The 14,978-nt window shown below is 50.2% G+C and overlaps 1 protein-coding gene across 9 annotated transcripts in view; it reads right to left on the reverse strand.

Annotated features, from left to right (window-relative positions):
• The window catches only part of SCLT1 (sodium channel and clathrin linker 1), a 312,009-nt gene that overhangs the window by 296,075 nt on the left and 956 nt on the right, over positions 1-14,978 (reverse strand). The window contains exon 1 of one of the 9 annotated variants that reach the window (XM_073572081.1): positions 13,800-13,812. The exons of 6 other annotated variants lie outside the window; for them this stretch is intronic. The gene's annotated coding sequence lies outside the window, so the exon portion shown is untranslated. 2 more of the 9 variants (XM_073572085.1, XM_073572080.1) reach the window with 2 other exon arrangements.

Below are 14,978 nucleotides of genomic sequence, written 5' to 3' on the forward strand. Positions count from 1 at the left end.
GCGCAGTGTCATCAAGAAGTTTAAAGCCCATGGCACTGTGGCTAACCTCCCTAGATGTGGACGGAAAAGAAAAATTGACAAGAGATTTCAACGCAAGATTGTGCGGATGTTGGATAAAGAACCTCGACTAACATCCAAACAAGTTCAAGCTGCCCTGCAGTCCGAGGGTACAACAGTGTCAACCCGTACTATCCGTCGGCGTCTGAATGAAAAGGGACTGTATGGTAGGAGACCCAGGAAGACCCCACTTCTTACCCAGAGACACAAAAAAGCCAGGCTGGAGTTTGCCAAAACTTACCTGAAAAAGCCTAAAACGTTTTGGAAGAATGTTCTGTGGTCAGATGAGACAAAAAGTAGAGATTTTTGGGCAAAGGCATCAACATAGAGTTTACAGGAGAAAAAAGAGGCATTCAAAGAAAAGAACACGGTCCCTACAGTCAAACATGGCGGAGGTTCCCTGATGTTTTGGGGTTGCTTTGCTGCCTCTGGACTGCTTGACCGTGTGCATGGCATTATGAAGTCTGAAGACTACCAACAAATTTTGCAGCATGATGTAGGGCCCAGTGTGAGAAAGCTGGGTCTCCCTCAGAGGTCATGGGTCTTCCAGCAGGACAATGACCCAAAACACACTTCAAAAAGCACTAGAAAATGGTTTGAGAGAAAGCACTGGAGACTTCTAAGGTGGCCAGCAATGAGTCCAGACCTGAATCCCATAGAACACCTGTGGAGAGATCTAAAAATGGCAGTTTGGAGACGGCACCCTTCAAATATCAGGGACCTGGAGCAGTTTGCCAAGGAAGAATGGTCTAAAATTCCAGCAGAGCATTGTAAGACACTCATTGATGGTTACCCGAAGCGGTTGGTCGCAGTTATTTTGGCTAAAGGTTGTGCAACCAAGTATTAGGCTGAGGGTGCCAATACTTTTGTCTGGCCCATTTTTGGAGTTTTGTGTGAAATGATCAATGTTTTGCTTTTTGCTCCATTCTCTTTTGTGTTTTATCATTTAAGACAAATTAAATGAAGATAATAATACCAAAGAATGTGTTTGCAATCATTTTCAGGAAGAAACTGAGTATTATCTGACAGAATTGCAGGGGTGTCAATACTAGTGGCCACAACTGTATGTATGTATGTGTGTGTGTGTGTATCACCAACCAATCACGAAGCATCTTTCATTTTACCAGAGCTGTTCAAAAGAAGCTGAGCTGTGATTGGTTGCTATGAGCAACAGCTTTCCTTGCAACCAATCACTAAGCATCTTTCATTTCACCAGAGCTGGTTAAAAGTAGCTGAGCTGTGATTGGTTGCAATGAGCAAGTTTTCCTACTTGACAACACCTCAGCAGACACTGACATGGTGGGAGAAATCTAGCATCTTTGGGAACATAATCTCCCAGCCATTGTCTGCCCCCCTGAAAGGAGCAGAGAGCACATGACAGAAATGAATCCCCCCCTCCCTGCCCATATCCCCATCACACATCCTCCATCCCGTAGGCCCATCTTCGCTCTTAAAGGGATCATTGGTATGGAAGTCAGAGCAAATCCATCCAGCGCTTTGGTTTTGACCCCAGGCCTCTCTTAAAGGGATCCCTGGTATGGAAGTTAGAACCGTTCCACTCAGCTCTGTGGTTCTGACCCCAGGGTCTCTTAAAGGGATCTCCGGTATGGAAGTCAGGGCAAATCCATCCAGCCCTTTGGTTCTCACCCCAGGTACTCTTAAAGGGATCTCCTGTATGGAAGTTAGGGAGAATCCCTCAACTCTCTGATTCTCACCCCAGGGTTCTATTAAAGGGATCACTGGTATGCAAGTCACGGCAAATCCACTCAGCGCTCTGGTTCTGAGCCCAGTCTCTCTTAAAGGGAGCCCCGGTATGCAAGTGAGGGCAAATCCACTCTGCACTTTGGTACCGACCCCAGGCCTCTCTTAAAGGGATCTCTGGTATGAAAGTTAGGAAAAATCTCTCAACTCTCTGATTCTCACCCCAGGCTTCTATTAAAGGGATCATTGGTAGGGAAGTCAGGACAAATCCACTCAGCGCTCTGGTTCTGACCCCATGCCTCTCTTAAAGGGATCCCCGGTATGGAAGTTAGGACCGTTCCACTAAGAGCTCTGGTTCTGACCTCAGGCTGACGGGATGATGTGGGATATTAGGGGTAGTAGTCCGGTGGCTCTGGCTGATGGGATGATGTGGGATATTAGTGGTAGTAGTCCGGTAGCTTTGGCTGACGGGATGATGTGGGATATAAGGGGGAGTAGTCCGGTGGCTCTGGCTGACGGGATGATGTGGGATATAAGGGGGAGTAGTCCGGTAGCTTTGGCTGACGGGATGATATGGGATATTAGGGGGAGTAGTCCGGTGGCTCTGGCTGACGGGATGATGTGGGATATTAGGGGGAGTAGTCCGGTAGCTTTGGCTGACGGGATGATATGGGATATTAGGGGGAGTAGTCCGTGGCTCTGGCTGACGGGATGATGTGGGATATTAGGAGTAGACCGGTAGCTTTGACTGACGGGATGATGTGGGATATTAGGGGTAGTAGTCCGGTGGCTTTGGCTGACTGAACGATGTGGAATATTAGAGGTAGTAGTCCGGTGGCTCTGGCTGACAGGATGATGTGGGATATTAGGGGTAGTTGTCCGGTGGCTCTGGGTGACGGGATGATGTGGGATATAAGGGGGAGCAGTCCGGTAGCTTTGGCTGACGGGATGATGTGGGATATTAGGGGGAGTAGTCCGGTAGCTTTGGCTGACGGGATGATGTGGGATATTAGGGGTAGTAGTCCGGTGGCTTTGGCTGACTGAACGATGTGGAATATTAGGGGTAGTAGTCCGGTGGCTCTGGCTGACAGGATGATGTGGGATATTAGGGGTAGTTGTCCGGTGGCTCTGGGTGACGGGATGATGTGGGATATTATAGTGAATGTGGCTATGTGGAGTGGGCGGAGCTATACACTCAGCTTATACAGTCATATGTAAAAGTTTGGGCACCCCTATTAATGTTAACCTTTTTTCTTTATAACAATTTTGGTTTTTGCAACAGCTATTTCAGTTTCACATATCTAATAACTGATGGACTCAGTTATATTTCTGGATTCAAATGAGGTTTATTGTACTAATAGAAAATGTGCAATCTGCATTTAAACAAAATTTGACCGGTGCAAAAGTATGGGCACCCTTATCATTTTCTTAATTTGAACACTCCTAACTACTTTTTACTGACTTCCTGAAGCATTAAATTGGTTTTGTAACCTCATTGAGCTTTGAACTTCATAGCCAGGTGTATCAAATCATGAGAAAAGGTATTTAAGGTGGCCACTTGCAAGTAGTTCTCCTATTTGATTCTCCTATGAAGAGTGGCATCATGGGCTCCTCAAAACAACTCTCAAATGATCTGAAAACAAAGATTATTCAACATAGCTTTTCAGGGGAAGGATACAAAAAGTTGTCTCAGAGATTTAACCTGTCAGTTTCCACTGACAGGTTAAATGGAAGAACACAGGTACAGTTCTTGTTAAGCCCAGAAGTGGCAGGCCAAGAAAAATATCAGAAAGGCAGAGAAGAAGAATGGTGAGAACAGTCAAGGACAATCCACAGACCACCTCCAAAGACCTGCAGCATCATCTTGCTGCAGATGGTGTCACTGTGCATCGGTCAACAATACAGCACACTTTGCACAAGGAGAAGCTGTATGGGAGAGTGATGCGAAAGAAGCCGTTTCTGCAAGCACGCCACAAACAGAGTCGCCTGAGGTATGCAAAAGCACATTTGGACAAGCCAGTTACATTTTGGAAGAAGGTCCAGTGGACTGATGAAACAAAGATTGAGTTGTTTGGTCATACAAAAAGGCGTTATGCATGGAGGCTAAAAAAACACAGCATTCCAAGAAAAACACTTGCTATCCACAGTAAAATTTGGTGGAAGTTCCATCATGCTTTGGGGCTGTGTGGCCAATGCCGGCACCGGGAATCTTGTTAAAGTTGAGGGTCGCATGGATTCAACTCAGTATCAGCAGATTCTTGACAATAATGTGCAAGAATCAGTGACGAAGTTGAAGTTACGCAGGGGGATGAATAATTCAGCAAGACAATGATCCAAAACACCGCTCCAAATCTACTCAGGCATTCATGCAGAGGAACAATTACAATGTTCTGGAATGGCCATCCCAGTCCCCAGACCTGAATATCATTGAACATCTGTGGTATGATTTGAAGCGTGCTGTCCATGCTCGGCGACCATCAAACTTAACTGAACTGGAATTGTTTTGTAAACAGGAATGGTCACAAATACCTTCATCCAGGATCCAGGAACTCATTAATAGCTACAGGAAGCAACTAGAGGCTGTTATTTTTGCAAAAGGAGGATCTACGAAATATTAATGTCACTTTTATGTTGAGGTGCCCATACTTTTGCACCAGTCAAATTTTATTGAAATGCAGATTGCCCATTTTCTGTTAGTACAATAAACCTCATTTGAATCCAGAATTATAACTGAGTCCATCAGTTATTAGATATGTGAAACTGAAATAGCTGTTGCAAAAACCAAAATTGTTATAAAGAAAAAAGGTTAACATTAATAGGGGTGCCCAAACTTTTACATATGACTGTATATATTCATTATAATTTGTTATAACTAACTGTAGTTAGTTATAATGCCCGGGCAGCGCCGGGCTCTTCAGCTAGTCTACTATATAATCGTCTAATTCTGTTTGTCTGTAACGGAAATCCCGCGTCGCTGCCGGCCGCGACCAATCAGCGACGCGGGATTTCCGTTACAAACAGAGAGACAGACAGAAAAAGGCTACTTTCACACTATTGTCGTGTGATGTACGTCGCAATGCGCCGTTTTGGAGAAAAAACGCATCCTGCAAAGTTGCCCGCAGGATGCGTTTTTTCTCCATAGACTTGCATTGGCGACGCATTGCGACGTATGGCCACACCTCGCATCCATCGTGCGACGGATGCGTCGTGTTTTGGCAGCCGCGACGCACAAAAAAAGTTACATGTAACGTTTTTTGTGCGTTGTGTCCGCCATTTTCGACTGCGCATGCGTGGCCGAAACTCCGCCCCCTCCTTCCTGGACATTACAATGGGGCAGCGGATGCGTTGAAAAACTGCATCCGCTGCCCCCGTTGTGCAAATCTTTCACAACGTGCGTCGGTACGTCGTCCCGACGCATTGCGACGGGCCCGTACCGACGCAAGTGTGAAAGTAGCCTTAGACAATTATATAATAGACTTGATGGAGTCCCAAAGCTATTGCATGCTTTGCGCGAAAGACCGCTGATGACGTCGCGCTCTCGCGAGAGTGACGTCATCTCCGGTTCTTTGCGCTAAGCATTACTGGGACCAGAAGATGTCGGGAGCGTGGAGAGACCGGGGGCTGTCGGAAGGTGATTATATCTCTGTGCCCTCCCGTTGCGATAGCATCGGGCCTCCATCTAGTTGTATAGTACTTACAGTGCAGCCATTTTGATGAATGTAAATTTTAATTATTTTTGCAACCCCCCCCCCCCAATATTATATGAAATGTAAAATAGGCGTGAGGTCAGTGAGGGATCAGTTACCTGTCAGACGCCATACAGATGAATATCTAATCAGAGCACCACAGGAAGACCCCCCCCCACACACACACAGGCCGCCCCGGAGCACGAGCATATCATTAACGCAAAACTGAAAATATAGATTAACCCCTTAAACCCCGGAGGTATTTTTGTATTTTTGCTCCCCTTCTTCCCAAAGCCATAACTTTTTCATTTTGGGGTCAATATGACCATGTGAGCGTGTTTTTTGCGGGACGAGTTGTACTTTTGAACAACACCATTGGTTTTACCATGTCGTGTACTGGAAAACGGGAAAAAAATTCCAAGTGCGGTGAAATTGCAAAAAAAAGTGCAATCCCAGTTTGTTTGTTTTTTAACCAAGTTCACTAAATGCTAAAACTGCTATTATGATTCTCCAGGTCATTACGAGTTCATAGACACCAAACATGTCTAAGTTCTAATTTTTTCTAAGTGGTGAAAAAAAAATTCAAAAGTTTGTTACAAAAAAAAAAAAGCGCCATTTTGCAATACCCGTGACGTCTCCATTTTTCATGATCTTGGGTTGGCTGAGAGCTTATTTTTTGCGTGTTGAGCTGTCGTTTTCAATGATACCATTTTGGATCAGATACGATCTTTTCATCGCCCGTTATTGCATTTTACTGCAATGTTGCAGCGACCCAAAAAAAGCTAATTCTGGCGTTTTGACTTTTTTCTCGTTACGCCGTTTAGCGATCAGGTTAATCCTTTCTTTACATTGATCGGGAGGTTCTGAACACGGCGATACCAAATACGTGTATTTTGTTTTTTGTAATTGTTTTATTTTGAATGGGGCGACTGTGGGGTGATTTGAATTGAACTTTTATATTTTTTTTTTAAAACCATTTTTTTTTTTTTTTTACTTTTTGCATGCTTCAATAGTCTCCATGGGAGACTAGAAGCTGCACTTGTCCGATCGGCTCTGCTACATACAGGCGATGATAAAATCGCCTGTATGTAGCAGAATTGCTCACCTGCTATGAGCGCCGACCACCGGGCAGCACTCATAATAATCCGACCGTGACAACCATTGAAGTCTGCTGGTGACCTCTGGTTGTCATGCCAACCCATCGGTGACTTGCGATCACGTGACGGGGTCACTGATGGGCGGGATTTCCGGCACGCTTACAGGAAGCGCGAGTTAAATTCCGCTGTAAGTGATGGTTTCATTTAGATTCAACAAAATAGTCTGCCATTATTTCAAATAAAGGACTTTATTCTGGGTGTCTATTTTTTTTTATTACTATGTGGTTAGTACTGGGGGCATCTTATAGACGCCTCTCCATTATTAACCTCTAGGCTTGATGTCACCTGACAATATAAAGGTGACATCAAACCCCAGTCCCCAACTATCACCCCACTTGCCACCACTACAGGTCAAGTGGGAAGAGAGTAGATATGAAGTAAGGGCGCACCACAAATAAAATAAATCAGGTAGGTATTAAGAGGAGGTGACACATAGGTAGTAGTACTGAAGAACAAAGCAAGAAGAAAAGGACTACCCAATGGATATGCACACTCTAATGTAAAAATAGGAAATAGTTTTATTAATACTGACACAGCAAACAAGTGAATGTAAAAACAATTAAAATAGCATGACGATGGGATCACAGACCCAGACACCCATGGGGCTGCTACCAAAATAAGAAAAACAGCCCAATTCAAGTGCATACAATATGCATAGGAGATGTAACTGGCCATGGCCAAAAGCTACCTGTGGAGAGAGGTACATATTGCCTGGAAAGATGCGCCTAAGAACCACGAAATAGGTAGGCCAAAAGTTGCAAGGGCCCAATTGGTTCCCAGACTGATCAGATGGCCCTTGCAACTTTTCACCTACTTATTTTGTGGTTCTTAGGCGCATCTTTCCAGGAAGTTAGGTTAAAAGTTGACCAGCAATTTTAATTATTTTCAACAAAATTTACAAGTTTTTTTTTTCTTTAGGGACCACACTATGCTTGAAGTGATACCATTCTAAAAACTACACCCCTCAAAGTGCTCAAAAGCACATTCAAGAAGTTTATTAATCCTTCAAGTGCTTCACAGGAATTAATGCAATGTGGAAGAAAAGAAAATGAACATTTCACTTTTTCTTTTTTTCCCCTCACAAAAATCTTACTTTAGCTCGTGTTTTTTTTTTATTTTCATAAGGGTAGAAGCAGAAAATGAACCTCAAAACTTGTGCATTTTCTCCTGATTACACCAATATCCCATATGTGGGGGAAAACTACTGTTTGGGCGCATGGCAGGTCTCTGAAAGAAAATAAGCACAGTTTGCCTTTTTGAATGTGAAAAGGGCTGGAATTGAGAGCGGTTGCTTGCCATGTCACGTTTGGAGAGATTCTGATGTGCCTAAACAGTGGTTACCCCCCTACAAGTGGCAGCATTTTGGAAACTACACCCCTACAAGGAATTTATCTAGACATGTGGTGATAACCTTGAACGTATAGGTGCTTCACAGAATTTTACAACATTGAACTGTGAAAATGAAAATAAAAAGATACCCCAAAAAAAGTTGTTTTAGCCCCAATTTTTTATCTTCACAAGGACAGCTGGAGAAAATGGACCCCAAAATTTGTTGTGCAGTTTTTCTGGAGTACAGCGATACCCCATAAGTGGTCAAAAACGACTTTAGCGGCACAATGCAAAGCTCTGAAGGGAAGAAGCGCCACATTGGAATTCAGATTTTGCTGTTATGGTTTGCGGGTGCCACGTTACATTGGCAGAGACCCTGAGGTTCCAGAATAGCAGAACCCCCCCCCCATAAGTGACCAAATTTTACAAAGTATTTAATTTAGGGGTTCAGTGATAATGTGTGTCACAAGATTTCGTACAATTGGGTAGTGAAGAAATAATTATTTTCATCCCAAAGAAATTGTTTTAGCGCCAGATTTTACATTTTCACATGGGGAAGTGGGTAAAATTGGCACCAAAGTGTGTCCCTCAATTTCTACTGAACGTAGAATTACTCTATATGCGCCTGGGCAGTACTGCTTAGCCATATGGAGAGATTCGGGAGGGACGGAGCAGTATTTGTCTCCTAGAGCACAGATTTTCCTAGAATAGTTTGAAGACTCCATATACAGAGTCCCTAAGTGATAGAAGAGAATAATCCCCCCTCAAGTGACCCCATTTTGGAAGTGATACCCCTTTGGGACTTTATCTACAGGTGTAATGATGATCTGACTCCAAGGGTGTTTTCCAGAAACAAGCAGCAATGGATGTTGCTAAGTGGAAATTACAAATTTGCTATTGTAATGCCCAGCACGTTCATCTGGAGACACGCACCAGTAAGTTAGGCAGGTTCTCAGGTTTACAGAACTGCAAAATATGTGCATGCTAAATGCGGTTTAGGCACACTGTGGTTCTCAGAAGGGAACGGGGCATTTGGATTTGAGAGGGCAGAATTTGCTAAATCTCTACTGGTGAGTGAGGAGCCATACTGTTTTTCCAGAGCCTTTGTGCTCAGTAATGTGGAAGCTCCCTATATTTCCGTGAACAGATGACAGATCTGAGTGGGGACCAACTTTATTAGTGGTTTGAGTTGAAGCTTTTAGGGAGAACATTTTACATAATGTTTGGGATCACACTTATCCGGCGTGCTACGCTGAGCACTTACATCGAGGTTTCCCTTTAAATCTCCAAATGTCGCGATTTCGATGAAACCCCCGATGAATCCATTCACTATAATGAGGCAGCAGAGATACTCTGGACTCCGTCTGGCCTCTGTTCAGCGGTGTCCTTTTCAGAAGTGCACAAAACTGTGGATGTCAGCACTTTTTTGCATGCCTAATAAAAAAACAATGAAGAGGAGGATGAATGAACTCATGGAGATCAACATCCGACACTGCGGAGACACCATCACGTGTTTCTCAACGCAGTGATTCTAGAGCACTGCCCCCATCCCTTATGGGAAATATGCAAAACATGCAAAACAGAAGCCGCGGAGACACCATCACGTGTTTCTCAACGCAAGCAATGACCAGCCAGGTCTTTGTCCGGGAAGGAACAACCACGGGAAGGGCAGTCTCCAATGAAGGAAACCACCTATGCCAAAACATGGTATCCATCCACATACAGCTGTTTCGGGGTATTGCCCCTCATCAGTGTGGAGTAGGAAACTGGCTGGTAGGAGCAATGCCTAGTAAAAAGACTATGAAGAGGAGGATGAATGAACTCATGGAGATCAACATCCGACACTGCGGAGACACCATCACGTGTTTCTCAACGCAGTGATTCTAGAGCACTGCCCCCATCCCTTATGGGAAATATGCAAAACATGCAAAACAGAAGCCGCGGAGAAACCATCACGTGTTTCCCAACGCAAGCAATGACCAGCCAGGTCTTTGTCCGGGAAGGAACAACCACGGGAAGGGCAGTCTCCAATGAAGGAAACCACCTATGCCAAAACATGGTATCCATCCACATACAGCTGTTTCGGGGTATTGCCCCTCATCAGTGTGGAGTAGGAAACTGGCTGGTAGGAGCAATGCCTATTAAAAAGACTATGAAGAGGAGGATGAATGAACTCATGGAGATCAACATCCGACACTGCGGAGACACCATCACGTGTTTCTCAACGCAGTGATTCTAGAGCACTGCCCCCATCCCTTATGGGAAATATGCAAAACATGCAAAACAGAAGCCGCGGAGACACCATCACGTGTTTCTCAACGCAAGCAATGACCAGCCAGGTCTTTGTCCGGGAAGGACAAAAACAGACACCGCCGGATCAGAAGTCCTATTGCGTCCACAGTGCCTCAATCTGCCACATTATAGGTAATCTTCTGCCGGGGTTTTTGTCTGAATCACATATTTCAGAGATTTACACGGAAACCCAGGTGTAAGAGCTCAAAATAGAGCGCAAGATAAATGTGTGCCGAGCCTTAGGGCAGTTTCACACGTCAATGTCTCCGGTACGTGTAGTGAGAGTTTTCTCACGTATCGGAGACATTGACACACGTAGACATTCTCAGGAATGTGTCTATGCAGATGTCAGCGTGTTTTCACGGACCGCATGTCCGTGTGCAAAACACGCTGACATGTCCGTTTTTGTACAACAGCACGGATCACACGGACCCATACAAGTCAATAGGTCCGTGCAAACACGTACCGCACACGGATGCTGTCCGTGTGCGATCCATGTGCGTTTTTAAAGGTCAAAGGGTTAACATTAAAAATAATTTTTCAAAAACACGGACACACGGACAGCACACGGATAGTACACACGGACATACGGATGACCTCTGTATGTACACGGACAAGGATAGCTCCGGTACCGGAATTATCTGGACGTGTGAAACTGCCCTTACTGCGATCATAGTGAGGCAGAATGAACAAATCAACATCAGGTGCAGAATTGGTTTTATTTATATTTTACGCCTTTCCTCGTGAGGCATAAGCGATTAGGTGACTTTATCCTTCAGACTGGTGCAATTACGACACCAGATTTATAATCGGTGTTTTATGCTTGGCTGCTGTCACTCTCTAAAAGATGCTTTTTTTTCTGCAAAAAAATAGTTTTTGCATCACCACATTTTGAGTGCTATAAATTTTCCATACTTTGGCCCACAGAGTCATGTGAGGACTTGGTTTTTGTTGAACGAGTTGATGCTCTTATTGATGCCATTTTTTTGGCACATGACATTTTTTGATCGCTCTCTATTCCGATTTTTAGGAGAAAGAATGAACAAAAACCAGCAATTCAGGAATCTTTTTTTTTTAATGCCATTCCGCTTGTGCTAAAATTGATAAGGCAGTTTTATTCTTTGGGTCAATGATTACACTGGATACCTCATTTTTTATATTTTGGTGCCTTTACACAAACTTTTATAGAAAAAATTAATTATTTTTACATTGCATCGCATTATTCTGAGCGCTATAATTTTTTCTTATTTAATTTCACCTCCCTCCCTCGAGCGCAGCGCACCTACCTCCCTCCCGTGCACAGCGCACCTCCCTCCCTCCCGTGCACAGAGCGCAGCGCACCAACCTCCCTCCCGTGCACAGCGCACCAACCTCCCTCCCGTGCACAGCGCACCAACCTCCCTCCCGTGCACAGCGCACCAACCTCCCTCCCGTGCACAGCGCACCAACCTCCCTCCCGTGCACAGCGCACCAACCTCCCTCCCGTGCACAGAGCACCAACCTCCCTCCCGTGCACAGAGCACCAACCTCCCTCCCGTGCACAGGGCGCAGCGCACCAACCTCCCTCCCGTGCACAGGGCGCAGCGCACCAACCTCCCTCCCGTGCACAGGGCGCAGCGCACCAACCTCCCTCCCGTGCACAGGGCGCAGCGCACCAACCTCCCTCCCGTGCACAGGGCGCAGCGCACCAACCTCCCTCCCGTGCACAGGGCGCAGCGCACCAACCTCCCTCCCGTGCACAGGGCGCAGCGCACCAACCTCCCTCCCGTGCACAGGGCGCAGCGCACCAACCTCCCTCCCGTGCACAGAGCACCAACCTCCCTCCCGTGCACAGGGCACCAACCTCCCTCCCGTGCACAGCGCACCAACCTCCCTCCCGTGCACAGGGCACAGCGCACCAACCTCCCTCCCGTGCACAGAGCGCAGCGCACCAACCTCCCTCCCGTGCACAGGGCACAGCGCACCAACCTCCCTCCCGTGCACAGGGCACAGCGCACCAACCTCCCTCCCGTGCACAGGGCACAGCGCACCAACCTCCCTCCAGGGCACAGCGCACCAACCTCCCTCCCGTGCACAGAGCGCAGCGCACCAACCTCCCTCCCGTGCACAGAGCGCAGCGCACCAACCTCCCTCCCGTGCACAGCGCACCTCCCTCCCTCGAGCGCAGCGCACCAACCTCCCTCGAGCGCAGCGCACCTCCCTCCCGTGCACAGGGCGCAGCGCATCTCCCTCCCCCGTGTACAGGGCGCAGCGCACCAACCTCCCCCGTGTACAGGGCACCTACCTCCTTCCCGTGCACAGCGCACCTACCTCCCTCCCGTGCACAGGGCACAGCGCACCTACCTCCCTCCCGTGCACAGGGCACAGCGCACCTACCTCCCTCCCGTGCACAGGGCACAGCGCACCAACCTCCCTCCCGTGCACAGGGCACAGCGCACCAACCTCCCTCCCGTGCACAGGGCACAGCGCACCAACCTCCCTCCCGTGCACAGGGCACAGCGCACCAACCTCCCTCCCGTGCACAGGGCACAGCGCACCAACCTCCCTCCCGTGCACAGGGCACAGCGCACCAACCTCCCTCCCGTGCACAGCGCACCAACCTCCCTCCCGTGCACAGCGCACCAACCTCCCTCCCGTGCACAGCGCACCAACCTCCCTCCCGTGCACAGCGCACCAACCTCCCTCCCGTGCACAGCGCACCAACCTCCCTCCCGTGCACAGCGCACCAACCTCCCTCCCGTGCACAGCGCACCAACCTCCCTCCCGTGCACAGCGCACCAACCTCCCTCCCGTGCACAGCGCACCAACCTCCCTCCCGTGCACAGCGCACCAACCTCCCTCCCGTGCACAGCGCACCAACCTCCCTCCCGTGCACAGCGCACCAACCTCCCTCCCGTGCACAGCGCACCAACCTCCCTCCCGTGCACAGCGCACCAACCTCCCTCCCGTGCACAGCGCACCAACCTCCCTCCCGTGCACAGCGCACCAACCTCCCTCCCGTGCACAGCGCACCAACCTCCCTCCCGTGCACAGCGCACCAACCTCCCTCCCGTGCACAGCGCACCAACCTCCCTCCCGTGCACAGCGCACCAACCTCCCTCCCGTGCACAGCGCACCAACCTCCCTCCCGTGCACAGCGCACCAACCTCCCTCCCGTGCACAGCGCACCAACCTCCCTCCCGTGCACAGCGCACCAACCTCCCTCCCGTGCACAGCGCACCAACCTCCCTCCCGTGCACAGCGCACCAACCTCCCTCCCGTGCACAGCGCACCAACCTCCCTCCCGTGCACAGGGCACAGCGCACCAACCTCCCTCCCGTGCACAGAGCGCAGCGCACCAACCTCCCTCCCGTGCACAGGGCACAGCGCACCTCCCTCCCTCGAGCGCAGCGCACCAACCTCCCTCCCGTGCACAGGGCGCAGCGCACCTCCCTCCCTCCCGTGCACAGAGCGCAGCGCACCTCCCTCCCCCGTGTACAGGGCGCAGCGCACCTCCCTCCCCCGTGTACAGGGCGCAGCGCACCAACCTCCCCCGTGTACAGTGCACCTACCTCCTTCCCGTGTACAGTGCACCTACCTCCTTCCCGTGTACAGGGCGCAGCGCACCTCCCTCCTTCCCGTGTACAGGGCGCAGCGCACCTCCCTCCTTCCCGTGTACAGGGCGCAGCGCACCTCCCTCCTTCCCGTGTACAGGGCGCAGCGCACCTCCCTCCTTCCCGTGTACAGGGCGCAGCGCACCTCCCTCCCCCGTGTACAGGGCGCAGCGCACCTCCCTCCTTCCCGTGTACAGGGCGCAGCGCACCTCCCTCCCCCGTGTACAGGGCGCAGCGCACCTCCCTCCCCCGTGTACAGGGCGCAGCGCACCTCCCTCCCCCGTGTACAGGGCGCAGCGCACCTCCCTCCCCCGTGTACAGGGCGCAGCGCACCTCCCTCCCCCGTGTACAGGGCGCAGCGCACCTCCCTCCCCCGTGTACAGGGCGCAGCGCACCTCCCTCCCCCGTGTACAGGGCGCAGCGCACCTCCCTCCCCCGTGTACAGGGCGCAGCGCACCTCCCTCCCCCGTGTACAGGGCGCAGCGCACCTCCCTCCCCCGTGTACAGGGCGCAGCGCACCAACCTCCCCCGTGTACAGGGCGCAGCGCACCAACCTCCCCCGTGTACAGGGCGCAGCGCACCAACCTCCCCCGTGTACAGGGCGCAGCGCACCAACCTCCCCCGTGTACAGGGCACCTACCTCCCCCGTGTACAGGGCGCAGCGCACCTCCCTCCCCCGTGTACAGTGCACCTCCCTCCCCCGTGTACAGGGCGCAGCGCACCTCCCTCCCCCGTGTACAGGGCACCTACCTCCTCCCCCGTGTACAGTGCACCTACCTCCCCGTGTACAGTGCACCTCCCTCCCCCGTGTACAGGGCACAGCGCACCTCCCTCCCCCGTGTACAGGGCGCAGCGCACCAACCTCCCCCGTGTACAGGGCACCTACCTCCCCCGTGTACAGGGCGCAGCGCACCTCCCTCCCCCGTGTACAGGGCACCTACCTCCCCGTGTACAGGGCGCAGCGCACCTCCCTCCCCCGTGTACAGGGCACCTACCTCCCCCGTGTACAGGGCGCAGCGCACCTCCCTCCCCCGTGTACAGGGCACCTACCTCCCCCGTGTACAGGGCACAGCGCACCTCCCTCCCCAGTGTACAGGGCACCTACCTCCCTCCCCCGTGTACAGGGCACCTACCTCCCCCGTGTACAGGGCGCAGCGCACCTC

This window comes from Dendrobates tinctorius, unplaced genomic scaffold, assembly GCF_039654945.1.
Source record: "Dendrobates tinctorius isolate UK_male_01 unplaced genomic scaffold, ASM3965494v1 ptg000030l, whole genome shotgun sequence".
Taxonomy (NCBI): domain Eukaryota; kingdom Metazoa; phylum Chordata; class Amphibia; order Anura; family Dendrobatidae; genus Dendrobates; species Dendrobates tinctorius.